The sequence below is a fragment of the Vidua macroura genome, chromosome 3 (assembly GCF_024509145.1).
Source record: "Vidua macroura isolate BioBank_ID:100142 chromosome 3, ASM2450914v1, whole genome shotgun sequence".
Lineage (NCBI taxonomy): Eukaryota > Metazoa > Chordata > Aves > Passeriformes > Viduidae > Vidua > Vidua macroura.
The window spans coordinates 8,885,808-8,900,668 of NC_071573.1; positions in this window are offsets into that span (position 1 = coordinate 8,885,808).

Consider the following 14,861-nt stretch of genomic DNA (forward strand, 5'->3'; position numbering starts at 1 on the left):
TGTGCAACTTCACCATCAATGCTCTACATTGCTCTGGAGCAGCTACATACAAGGGAACAGCTCAATCTCTGTCCTAGGCATCAACTGAGAGACTGTCAAAATGTTACTGATTTGGAGATGTTATGTAAGATATAGGCTAAGCAGAAGAAGGAGCACTGGCTGCTCCTCAAGTCTTCACAAACTTGGATAAGAAACTACAGGCTTGAAAAGCACACACTAGCACCACCCAGCCCAGGGTGAGACTTCCAAAACATGCTGTTTCATAATCCCACCCCTCCTGCTGAGCTTCTCCCTGGGTGAAGGATTGGAAACATCCCGGAAGCTGCTCGCCCCGAGACACGCTGCCAAGAAGCTTTGTTTTACAATTACCCCATACTAAACCACATTGTAAGATAATTATTTCATTAGTTGGAATGCATGTTGGGACAGAGCAATTTTTGCCCTTTCCTTTTCATCTCCAGTTAGGAACAACATGGGAAGAGCCACAGAGGGAAGAGAAAGCCTTTGAACACCCGTGTGTTTACTTCTCTTTAATAGCTCTGAATCCAGAGAAAGTTAGGGAGTTCACTGGCAGGAGTTAAATCATCAACAGACCTGGCCAAGAAATTTACAAGCCTTACCTGATTTATCTTATTCTGTGTGATAAATGTGAAAAGAGAGTTAAATATACTGGCCTGCTTGACCAGCTGTGATCAGGCATAGCTATTTCAATAATTCCAGGAGTCATCCATTATATCCCCACTCTGAAAGGCAGGTACTGATCACTCTGCTTTGCCATCACTTAAAATAGAGAGAGTTAATCAAACATACTGAAACATTTAATATAAGCAAGCCCAAGGCAATAGACAGGACAAGATTCAAATCTTTCAGAGAAATATATTGCTGCTGTCTGATGAGTGGGCTGAAAGATGTAGGATATTTCTCAAGCTAAACAAATGAGACTGAAGAATACAGACTTTGACTATAAAGACAAAAGATCTGGCAATGTGTTATCTATCACCTGCAAAACAAGACCCTGAAATAAATATGTGGTTTCTGAAAAATGAAAGAACTTGTTCAACATGCATGAGTTTCTAGAGAGACACATGTCAGACATTAAAGTCTTGCTGCATTTTGTCCAGAAAAGAGGTGCAGTGACAGTTACAGCAGGATCACAGAAAGAATTGAGGGCTTGTTGTAGCAGGATGGAGCCCCCTTCAGTGTGCTCCCAGTGTGCCCTAGTGTGCCCTTCTGGAACTTCCAGTGGTCTGGTTCAGCACCCAAATCCTACAGAGTGGGCTACACGCACTGATAGCTAATTTTCAGTCATGTGCCTCTTCCACTGGCATGTGAATCTCTTAAAAGTAACTCCTACAGCTATTTCTTCCTCTTCTGGTTAATTTATTCTTATCACTATAAAGAACAATTGGCTTGGGGGGCATTGATCTACAACAGTCATGCATATGGAGAGTTTTGATTACAAAGTGGAGAAGCGTAAATCCAGTGATCTGTGTAAGGTTTTCAGCCTAACAGGAAAACTTATTTATGGAGAAGTATCAACTTGATAAATAGTATATTTAGAGTTCCTTTCTCCTCAGTTTATTAAAGCAACCATGACTGGTATGTAATCAGCAGAGGTGGCTTATATGGAGTTAAAATTTGAATCCAAACAGGAAAAAGTAAATAAAGGAAATGTATCCTAGAATGATTTCACTTTTAATATTCAGAGATGTAATCTGGACAAATCATCTGGATTATCTTCAGATCAATAATCCCACAATTAAGTGCACAGTCACACAGCATGAAGACTAAAATCAGTAAAATCTAGAGTGATTGATATCTGGGCTTGCTTGTTTCAGTTTTTATTGAAACACAGACATATAGGTGGTGTTCCTGCTACACACTGTGAGCAAAGCTCTTTCTCAGGATAATGCCACTGAGAAATGGATTGAATCCAGTGATTAATTTGACCTATGTGTCACAGCATGCACATACTTGCACCTGCATGCAAAGGCATAAAACCAAAATGTAGGCTATTTGATATGAAAGTAAAATCTGTGGTGGCACTGCTTCAGAGAACAAGTGTATTTCACAGCATCACACCCTTCTCTTGGTTGTTTATTTATCTTATCCTGAACCTCACAGCCATTGCAAAGCGTGTACAAATGGTATCTTCCTCTAATCAAAATTGGAGGCAGTTTGCTTTACAGAACAAAAACAAAGGAGAGGAATAGGAAAGATCCAAGGATCCTGCAGGTGTGTGCCCCACCAAATGAGATTTCCACAGTTCATCCCACTGCCCTGCAATGGCCTCATCCCAGTCCATCAAGGTCAAATTTCCAGACAGCCTGCTTTCTTCATCCCTGGGCACCACAAACACCAGACCTGTACTGCTTGGCTTGCACAGGGGCTTGTCACAAGCCCACTTGAGAGGGAGGAAGGGTTCCAGCTCAACAGTACTGATCACAGCAGGTCCTATATTCCCACCAGTTAACAGAAGTTGCAGTGCCTTGGGAGACACCAATTTCAGTGCAATATATTAGTTGAATTGTTTAAGCAAAGCTGAAGGAAATTAAGCGAGATACAGTGTTGCATTAAGTTCTAGTACACTGATGTGGAGGAACTGCATTTAAAATAGATGTGGCTTATAAAACATTATGTGAGAGTAAATAAACATAAATGACTGGGTTTGGAGGTTAAAATGAGGTTTTAAGATGAGCTATTCACACTGGCATTTTGTTTCAGCAAAACTAATATGCTCATTCTCTTCCTAAAAATCCTAACACAGCTCCAAGTACAGAATTTTTCTGCCCTCCTGTGTTCCTGCCTGGTCCTGGAACATTACAGCTCTGGGATCTCTGATCAAATTGCTTGGAGAAGAGCTGTGTGACAGAGAGCTGTGAGGAGGCTTGTCAGGTTTTTTCGCACTTTGCTTCAGAGTTGATTTTAGCTCACATCACCTTTGGTGAAACCTCCTGAGCTACACTGCAAACATGCTTATAAGTGGCTGTGTACCACGCTCACCTTGACCCACAGACTGACTTCCCACCTGCACCTCAGCCCTGACCCCTCATCATCACAATTATGCTGATGTTCAGGACAACTGGCTGCCCTGCAGCTGCTGGGACAGTGGAACAAGCTCTGTCTGGCAAGTCCTGCACTGACATTTTCTATGAGGGCTAGCCCTTACTGCTCTTGGACAAATCCTGGCATCCAGTTTTATAATTTCTGAGGCAAAAAAAATCTGTATGTCTTTCTTTGAGCATTCGGACAACAACCACATGCAAGCATCATCACATTTTAGTCCATGCCTTTACAGAACACTCAATTCCTTCTAGTAAAAATCTTAGATTTGGACCCATTATTAAAGATGTTACACAGGTTTTCATCTTAGCAGTGAAATTTGCTTGCTGGCCACTATTCAGCATGTATGTATCATCCTCTATTTCTACAAAATATTCCCAATGCCCAAAAACTATTCCCAATGACAGTTCTCAGCTCTCAGTTTTCTGACAAGCACATGACAACTGAATGGAGCACTGCAAAAAAAACCAGAAATATCTTCCTAAGTCTTGCAAGCATCACATATTCCCCTGGGGTGTTTTAAATCTTGATGTTTAGTTACCCAAACCAAAAACATATTGCCATGCAGTCAATAGAGTTATTTTAATAGACTAGCAACTGTTAAGGGCCAAAGGTAAGTTTGGAGTAACACTGGCAAAGTAATTTAAAACTCTGCCTGGTGATTAAACTTTCCTATTGCTTAGCCTTATGTTCAAGGGCAAATATCACCTTCCAGCAAATGAGCATAATCTGGATTTGCCCCTGTTCACATCAACAGCAACCCTAAACATCTCATGGGAGTTCTGCCCCTACAGGCAGCATTGGGGCTGTAAGAAAGATGACAAAGTAGGGTTCTAGCTGGATGGCTGCTCATGTCATGTCTGTGTGGATGCCACCATGCTCAGAAGAACAAGCCCAGCGTGGTGACATCTTTGCTGAAACAAGTGAGCCAGGGCAAGCTGAAGTTGTGCTGTGGTTCTTCCCACTGATTTCCAAGTATGAGTACTGACCCCCACTACTGATAAAAGCGCTCATTACATTTGTGGTATGTATATGAACTTTCTGTGCACGCCCCTGCCTAATTAGTTGCCCACAGGTTGTAGCATGGCTAGTCTTATTTTGTCATAATTTGTCTTATTTTTCCTTTTTCTTCCAGTTTTGAGCCTCTTGCCTTTTGTCTCTATTCCAAATGACATTGTAAATCCATAGTCTTGAAAAAGATTATTTCTGCTGCACTTGATGCAGCATGGGATGTGGTCTGTCACCAGGGCAAGTTAGCACTTTCACAACAGAGGGTAATAAATAACAGATGGAAAGTGCAACTGGACCCAAATTTTCTTGTGATTCTGCGATTTCTACTATTAAAACTTTGAAATAAGACTCTTTGTCCTGTAAGCTGAAGGAAAAACATAAAACACCTACATCTTTTCAATAGATTAATATTATTAATAAAGTAAACTAGGGGTTTATGAGGCCCCCGACCCTCTAAAACTTTTAGGTTTGGTAAGTAACCTAGAAAATGCTTTCATGGTAGAATATTTTCTGGCATTTCCTTCCGAAGTTAAGACACCATGTTTCAAAACCATAGTGTCTTGTGATGGCCTGTTTGTTTTGCTTACAAGGGATTGAGTTTCATCTTGTTCAGTACACACCAGCTGCTCTCGGAGTGATGGTATCTTTCCTAAGCTGCCTCTAATTAAAGTTGCTTTATAATAATGCATGTGCTCCCAGTTAGGATGGAAGCACTGTTTACAGATTGCCTCTTTCACACAAATTTCCGCTCGGGTGCGTTTCCTGCCTAGATCTAATGAAAGAAAATCTTTGAGTAGAAATTAACTGGTAAGACTAAATTTTAATTAATTAAACAGCCCCATGGGAAGGCCAGAGTATGCTTATGCACTGTTGCTTCTCTTTACCAATCACTTTTAACTTTCATTTTTTCCCCATTTATACTCTTTTTGTAAGAAATTATTTTTATGACTCCTCCTCAAGATGTTGCTAGAAAAATTTTGAGGATGTGTTCAAAATAGTTTTTTAATGACATAAGTATCGGTCATTTGTGTGAAGCCTTCTGCTATGCTCCCAAACACAAATGTAACCACCCTGAAAGAGGGGTGAAACAGTGGTTTTCATCTGCCATCATGTCTCATGGATTTGGGACAACTCCAGAGTATGACGTGAACAGGGAATACCCCACCCCATCCAAACACCACAGGTCCTGCTTGCAGATTATGTAGAAAAACAGCAGCATCAGAGAACTCCCAAAGCTGAGAACATCACGAACACAGCCCTGCCTATCTCTGGCATGTCAGGACTTGAAAATGGATCAATACAAAACAGCATGCAATGGTCTGATTTGTTTCTCTGACACATCTTCATTAAGCTCTTGCTGGGGCTGCCCCTCTGCCAGAGCTGAGCTCCTCACCCTGCCTGTCAGCAGCTTCCAGAAGCATCAGCTGGCCAACTCCAGGGACTTACCTCCCCATAGCTTACAGTAGACTGTCAGATGACTGTATGGGAGAGAAAAGCCCATGTGTACTATGCAGTCCTATAGTTTCTCTTGTCATTTCCTCTGTGTGCACACCCACAGAACAAGCGCTGTCATTTGAGGTAGAAACTACAGCAGGGCAGAAACAAGCCACCTAAGAAGTCTAATCTGCACCTCTAGAGAAGATTAAGATTTTTCATTTAATGAAGGGGTGCAAAATAACACTATAAAAAACTAATTGTTGGAATAATTCACAGTAATTCTCAGCTTTAAAGTTTCCAGTGTCTTTATCCAGGCACTAGACTGGACAAAGACCTAGAGAAACATCATTTAACCCTGGCAACAGGAGTCATGCCAGCATGGAAGGGGACCTGACAATATGCAAGGTACTTTCTGTCTGATATCCATAATTCACTACAGAGAGTGGTAGGTATCAGCAAACACTGTCTGTTTCTTAACATATGGCAATGTTATTTCAAGAATATTGTTTTGCAACCTCTTCATTCTACTTCACAGAAACTTCACCCATGTCCTTAAAAGCTGAGAGAAAGAGCCTGCCAATTACCATATGGACCTTGTAGAATTGCACCATCTTTCCAACTCCTGAGGCTGTTTATTATTAAGGCCATTACTCTGAAGCTATCATATATTAACTGGGCAAGCAAATTGGCTATCATGGTCTAACCCCAGATAGAACTGGGCCCCACCAGGCCACTCGCTCATTCCTCTGGCAGGATGGGGGAGAGAATCAGAAGAGTAAAAGTGAGAAAATGTGAGTTAAGATAAAGACAATGTAATAGGAAAAGCAAAAGCTGCAGGCATAAGCAAAGCAAAGCAAGGGATTCATTCACCACTTCTTATGGGCAGGCAGGTGTTCAGCCACCTCCAGATAAGCAGGGATCTATCATTTATAACTCTTACTTTGGAAGACAGATGACATAGCTTCCAATGTCCCCCTCCCAGCTGTATATGCTGACCATGATGCCATATGGTATGGAATACCCCTGAGACCAGTTGAGATCAACTGTTCTGCCTGTGTTCCCTCCCAACTCCTTGTGCACCCCCAGCCCACTCACTGGTGAGGTGAGATGAGAAACAAAACAAAACAAAAAAAAAAATCCTTGATGCTGTGAAAGCCCTGCTCAGCAAGAGTGAAAACATCCTTGTGTTATCAACACTGTTTCCGGCACAAATCCAGAACAGGGCACCATACTACCTACTGGGAAGAAAATCAACTCTATCCCAGCCAAAGCCAGCATATTAGTGTTTCACCTAGATGTGCTGGAGGCAATTTTCATACTGACATGTCTTTCCAAGTGTCATGCTCCTGTGTATCTGAAAATGGACAGAGCAATGACTTAAATCAATCACTTAAAGTGAGTTTTCTTCTTCAAAAACAGGATTCTAGGACATTCAGGCAAATTTAATGTGGGAGCAAACACAACATTGCCTGATTCAAACCATGTACAGTATCTTATAATTGATGCATTATCATAAGAAGCCCCCCAATAAAGAGGACAAATTATTGCAATCCATTAGTTTTTATGCCCCTGTGAAAATAACATGCTTCTCTTTGGGCAGAACTGTGTCTTCTCCAACTCTTCTTATTAATACCAACACTCTGAGATGGCCACAGAGCATTTAGTTTAATATTTCTTCTAGAACTTCTGAAGTTCTATTTCCAGGGGTACAACTCTGATAAATCCTTCTGCCTTTTATTCTATAAATTCTCTCTCTTATGCCTTGAAATGAAATTATACCTGCACTTCTGCAACATCTTCTCCTTGAGGATGGCACAGTGACTATTGAATAATGTAAAGGAATTATGGTTTTAGTGGCACAGCAGGACAGACAGGAGAACAAGGCTGTGTTGGGACTAAATATCTTCCCCTGCCTCCTTGAGAGTGGGGTCAGAGAGGCCAAAACTGTGAATCCCATCTTAGCACTCCACAACATGTACTCTTTACATTTGTTTCAAAGTGTCTGCTGCTGTAGTGAGAGTCTGGGCTGAAGACCAAGATAATAATTTCACTGATTTCAGTGGGTCTTGGGTTAACCCCTAAAACTGATTGGGTGTTTCAGCATGGATTATACCTGCCATCTATACAGTGTACTTGAAGTTTTCAAAAGTATGTACTAGCAAACATTCTCTTTAGGTATTTTGCTCACAGAAAACATGGTTTGAGGGGTTTGTCCCCCTTAATAAAGGTATTTCTTTAATAAAGGTATAATTTTTGTGATATATGGCATTTATCTCTTTCCTCTGAATGAAACTGTTTTCTATTTGTATTTATTTAAAGAATTCCTCCTCAGAAATTACTGACAGATAAAAGGCTTTATCAATGCAAGAAGCTGTATCACACTGAGCAAATTACAGTACAGCAAGCCCCTCCCCCAGATGTTCAGAACTTTCACAGATGAAAGTAGTCCTACATGCAGTACAGAAATTCAGGGCAACAGTCCCAAAGGTTCACCAGTGGCCACAGGACATATACGTATGTTTATGTTTTATATAGATATATATAAAACCACCTCCTTGACTAAGAAGCAATCAGGAAAATTAGTCATTTGATGTTCACATCTGCCTGCACTTGTACATAACAAGCCAAAGGAACATGCAAGGACTGCTTTTCTGAGTCAAGCCTTAATACAAGGTGTGCCCTGAGTACATCCCTAGGAAGCTGCACTATCACAGAACCCACAGTGGCACTTATTGCTCAACACTGTGGACTTGGGAAAGATGTCATATAGCCATTGGGTACAAAAATTCATCCAGGAGGGTTCTGAACAGCCCTTTCCTCCCTGGCCAAATACCTCTGTCGCAAAGAAAGCAAGAAGGGCTATACTTGGCTCTCCTACCCACTCGACTCGTCCTCTTTCCTCCTCTTGCACTGCCATGTTCCACTCACACAGAACAAAACCATAGTGAAAGGAAAGAAAAAAGGGAGCCTATGCTAGCTGGAGAAAAGGAAAGCTCACCCATCCCCTATCATGGCCTGGCATGGCTCAGTAGAGGGTTCTGGCACAAAGGATTACTTGCTGCCTCTATCTAGCAAATCACCAGCACATATTCCCACTTCCTTACAGTTTCACATGGTCTTCTGACCTCACCATGTCACAGAATGGTATCTCAGCCCTGGTGTGTCAGCCCTCTGAGAGGAGGACTCTAACGAGGTGGCATGAGCACCACAAGTCTCTGCATGGAGCAACAAAACCCCGGGACCTGAAGGGCCATCTCCACAAAATATCTGTGCTGAGATTTGTGTTGTCTATTTCAAAATCCATCATGCTTCCCCATCCCTGGCAGTTTTCAGTTCCAAAAAGTGTAACAGTGAACAAAAGTTATTTGTGGAGCTTTCAATTATGCAACAAATGAGAATGTTGTTTCAAAAGGTTTCATGCACTGACCAGCCCTCCTCCCACTGCAGTCAATGGCAGAGCTCCAATCGACACCAGGAGGAGTAGAATTAGGGTGGTGGGAAATTGTTTGGAAAATCATATGGAAAAAAAAATCCGTGAACCACATCTGCTTTCCCTTTGCACCCTCTCTTCACACATCCACACCCATCTCTTGGTCTCCCTAGCTGTGGTGAAATGATGCACTAATTGGTTCTGCATGGACAAGACCACACGGAGGAAGTGATGTTGCCATAATATAATCTAATCAAAATAATTCTCAGGTCTGAGTGAGCATTTAAATGAAAACACAGAGCAGACCTTGACTGTTCATGCTTGCTGTAAAATGACTGAAAGCTATGGGTAATTTCAATCCAAGCTGAGTTCCTAGCTTGTTTGCCTTTCCATCACATACTTTTTAAATCCTAATTATATGTAATCAACAGCATAAGTAACATGATTCTTTTTGTAGGTGGCAAATTCTTGGGTACATTTGGTATGTTTTCAGATAAGTACACAGGAAGGAATACATAATCTCTTTCTACCTGAGAGAGCTTTACATCAGATAATTACAATTCAGCTCAATTAAAAACATTCTTGAAACAAGTACAGCGTCTTTTAGATCCACAAAGCTAATTTAAGGAGCCAGTGGGCATGATTAGGTCAGAAAACAATGAGGGCTGGCTAGGAATTAAAATGAAGGTCACAGATGAGTGACTTTATTTTTGGCTGGACTTTCCCAGCAGGGTGTTTCTTCATTACATCAAGATAATAATCCATCTGGGTGCAGAATAAGGCAGATCAGCCCTCTTGCAAAGTGACCAGAAAGACTGTATTATGACTGCATCATCCACACGTAGCCTCCTAAAACAAGGCATGATTTTTGGGGTTTCTGAGCACCCGCCCTTCTAATCCACTCCACTCTTTGGGAGGGTCCAATACACCAGAGAGAAGATGACTTTACTTGAAGGATTAGCTAGACTGACAGGGCTGAAGACTCAGGCTGACTGTATGCCTCCCATACCAGTGGATCCAAAAACCTGCCATGGTGCTGGTTGTCCTCATGTCTGTCCAGCTGCAGTAGCTGCTCCTGCAGGAAGGTGAGCCAGGACCAGATGTAAGCCTCGTGTGGACCATGTCCTCACCCATGGGAACTGCTCCCCAGGGCTGAACACAGCCTGAGCAGAGACCAGGCTGGTAACAGAGCCCATGGGCAGCCCCAGAGGTGGTGAGAGCATCAGCCAGTCCAGGGTCCAGCCAGAGAGCTCAGCCAGGAAACAGGTCAGAGATAGGCCCTTACTTTTACTGCTGTCAAGCAGTTCAGAGGATGTCACCCACAGCTCATAGTGACATTGTGATCCAGACCCAAAAGAACATAACTTGATTATAATTAACAGGTCAATGCCGCATATCTGTGTGGAGAAGTTTCATTTCTTAGGTGACTGAAGGTGTAGGTTAAAAGATAAACTTCAACCAACTCTCAGGATGTTATCCTGCTCCTTAAGAGCTATTTTTCACAGGCATGGATAAAAATGAATAAGTACTACCAACTCCAATGCTATTTTACTGCTCTTGACAAATGAATTTTGGTCATAATAATCATAATTAACCCTCTGCATGTATGACAGTATTTTGCATCTTGTAATTTGGATGAAGAAATAAACAGATTTTCATAGCATCAAGTGTTGTGATCCTGATTCTACAGAGGTAGAAACAGCACATTTACCCCAGGAGACTTTAGACAGTGAAACAAACTCCACCTTGTTAACCACATATGGGTCTTGTCGACATGAGGCTCATGCAACAGTGAAAGAATTCGGGAAGGATATATGTAAGGAAACCAATTATTGTACTGTTTTTGTAATATGGACTTTTCAAAAGGCAGCCTCTACTATTCACCTATAAAAGAGAATATAATCACAATGTCTGACTACTCTGAGAATCACATTAGTACAAAGTGCAAGGTGTGAGCTCAGTTCTATCTATACTCCAGACAGCTCTTACTGATTTTTTTCCACTATGCTGAAAACTCATCCCATTTTTAAGATTTTTTTTTAAAATAAGGCTAAAGAATTCATAAGTGATGCAGTTACATCATGGGACAATGTACAAAATATGTACCTGTCATAAACTAATAGCGTAATATAAAAAAATAACGTATATTTCAACATATTATTAATAGACTGTATGACCATGTTGAAAACAAATGTAACTGATATTTAGAGCATATTTCTACTCAAATTTCTATTCAGATGAAACTTCTGCTGTTTATGAAACTTGAAAAATAAAAATTTAAGGAGTGTATGATATGAAAGTCTGGTTCTCATTTCTATGTCAGTTTTTCCACATTAATCAATTGTCAGACTTGTTTCCATTGTATTCCCTTGGAGGATTCTTCCAATTCTGGGCCTGTCTTCACTTCTGACTAGCACATATATGACAGAAATAGCTGCCTTCTTTTTAAATATCCCATTTCACACTGAGGAGCATAACTGTATGGTTTGAAAAAGATTGGCCTAAAAGCTGATGCATTTCTTGGTTTGTTTATGAAAATCCGTAGGTTCACTATGAAGAAACAGTGGCAGAAAACCTAATTGATTACTTCAGGAGTTTAAACCTGTTTGTCCCAGACTGGGCCAAAGAAGTTTACAAAAAGATTCTCTGCCTATAGCACCGTGGAAGGTGAGACATATTAATGGATCCAGGAAGTAACTCAAGTACCCTGGTTTACCATGTCATCCTCACTTTGTTACTCATTATGAGTTGCCTCTAAAAAAGAGAATGAAAGAAACTGAGCTGAGGTATCTGGTCCTAGGCGCATCTATCAGAGTGTATTTCTACAGCTCAGTCATGACTAGATCTGCGTGTCAGGAAGGTGAATTCACCAAGACATTAACTCATCCACGAAACCTTGGGACTTTGAGATTAAGCAAATAATAATCTTGACTCAGCCACAAGAGTCTCCACTGAAAAAAATTTGGTAGATAATAGTGCAAATATTTAATATTACCACAGAGATATGGCATCTGCCAAAAAGGTTTTTACATAAATATAAAGTTCGCAGCACCAGGCCGAATCAATAGCCATGAGATTGTGGTATACTGAATGGTGCATTGTCAAGGAGGAAATGCCTACAGGCATGATAGTCCCCCCACTGAAAGTGTTTGAGGGAGAGGTCCTCCATTTCTTGCCATTTCTGGGGTTGCAGCCAGGCTCAAGAAACTCCTGCAGCTAGTACAGACAGTGAACAGTTGTGTATCTGCCCCCACGTAACCCTAATGTATCATTTAGGTCATGCCCAGAGGAGTCAGTCATGATCACAGGTTCCCTCACTGAGCTCTGAACAGGAGTGCACTATGTATAAGCCCTTTCCACACAGATCTTCTTTGCTAAGAAATACATCTGTGACACTTTATTACCCTTCTCTCCAATAAATGTCTTTAACATGGTCACTGTGTTTTCTTACCTCAGTGGTCTCCATGTGTATACATTCAGGTAATTCTGCATGGTTTCTGTGAACCATTGACATGCTCTTTAATCCTATTTCAGGAATGATGAGGAATTTGAGCAGGGCCTGAAATTTGTGTAGTTGCACAATAAAGTGAAAAATCTCACCCAAAACAAATTATCTGCTGTAATTTATGCAGTTTATTCAATGAATCAATTTATCCTAAATATGTATGCAGCATGCTTTATCTATACAGATAGACAGGAATTTTACACATGGTTTCAGTTATTTTAAATATCAGTTTTGTTTTGTGCATTTTCAATTCAGTTGCTTAGTAAGCCAGAAAAGTCCTCATTTTTGTACTAGATTTGTTAGTATTGCTGGAACATGTCTTTTGTGACCTTGTTCTTCCCCATATAGATATACTTTGATTAGTGGGATGGCACTTCCTTGTCTAATTTTCACAGTGTGCTTGATATTTTACCTTTTCATTCTTTTTTTTTTTTTTTTTCTCTATCTATGGCTTACTATCAGTGTGAACAAAAATGATTTGCATGACATCAATCTAAGCTACAGTTTTCACTTATTACCAGGTACTCCATTCCATCTGAGTGCAACTGCTCTCAAGACTCCTTAGTGACAACTTGGTAGATCAGTTCCATTACGGAGTTTGGTGTTTCTTTCATGACCACTCTCACTACCAGCACCATCCTGATATCACCAGATCAAATGGGGCAACAGTCTTTTTTTCAAGGAGTAATATATTCTGGCTAGAAATGTAATGGCCATAAGCAGAAAAGTGTTTCTACCCCCAGCAGCTGCTTAGGCAGGGGTTAGTTCCTTTTCATTTCTTTCAAAAGTGATCCTCCCTTCAATAAACTTCCTTTTTTTTCACTCCCATCCTGGTCTAAATCCTTGTGGTTCAACCAAGAATTCATAAATCTTTATTACCTCAGACACTCCTCTTTCTGCTTTCATCAAGTATTTATTTGTATGATAATAGTTCAATATCTTAAACCACTGCTAAGCAATTTATCATAATAAATGGCATTTCTTTAATGTTATGCCCCTGTTCTGGTACCTTATCTCCAGTTTGCTTGTTCAGATCGTAAGCTCTTAGCTATTCCATCCAGAATTTTTAAGAGGGATTGGTTATTTTTGTAGTTTTAAATCTTAAGAGGGCTCAGCCTAGAGGTTCACAATGAGCTATAGCACAGCCCTACCATTATGTCACACCAGGCTGTGTGAAATGCAGTCCATGTCAGTAGCTGCCAGGGACAGGTGCAAAGCAGTAACAGATTCTTTCCAGAACTAACCAACATAAATGAACTTGCACCTCTTGCTTCCAAATTTGAAATATTTGATGAGGAACTTCCCAGCCTAACTGTGATACTCTCCTGATCACAAAGGAAGGGAAACACAGGGAGATCTTTAGAAAACATGAGGAGCTCATGATCATTTGGAAAAACCAGAGCAATGACGTACCTGCAGCAGGAACTAACAAAATTAGGTGGTTTGCTTCCCCCTCCTCTTCATCTGCAGCCATTATGTCTAAAAGCTCCCTGCTGCCCACCAGCACAAGCACCTCACACAAACAAATACACCTGAATCACATCACCTTCCCTATCTACTATATCCTTTCCAGTTTGTCATCAATGGGTAGCACTTTGGCAGACCCTGATGGGCACCTTGGCAGGGCTTTGCTCTGTCTCTGGAGAGGACTCCAGTTCTAGTCTTCATCACTTAATTTAGCTATAGATACTTCAGCTTAATGGGTGACATTAATAGGAAGAGGCTGGCAAGAGCTGATTCACCACTGCTGCTAGCCTGTGCCCTTCTGCAGGCTCCATTTGTCCCCAAAGTTCTTGTCTATATCAGCATTCAAAGCCATGGCTGAGGTGACATCTGCTCTGATGAGTGCCTTGCTCTGGCTGCAACCATCCTGGCTGTGATGGCTAAGCTCATCTAGGGCCTTGTACCTCTTATAGCTAAAGATATGGGCCTGGCAAGGCATCACTGGGAAGAGCCAGAGTGAGAATTGAAATGAGTAACCAGGGAGTACAGTCATGAGCCACAGTTTGACATGATAGCAGAGCTGTTATACGTCTCCCACAGATATGGGCTTTGGGTAAGAGAGGGAAGAGGAACAAAGAAATTCTCCAGGAAAGTGCTTGAACCCAGTTGTGACACCTTCTCTATTACCTGAGACCCTTTTTTTCACCACTGACTGTTGCTGGTCAGTCATGTCAGCACCGAGGGAACAATTCCAGCTGGCTCCAAGTGCATTGTGACAAGAGCTCAGGAGAGCATTTCTAAACGCATCTCCTTGGTCCTTACCTATATTTCTTCTCAGCCCTCAAAAGGGACAGGGTGATCTCTCCCTTCAGGAGCTGCAGGCCACAGGGCTTACCTATTAGCATGTTTTTTCTCTGCTTTAGCATAGGAGTTTGTTTGCCAAATAATAAAGATGGAGCTGATTAAAGCATG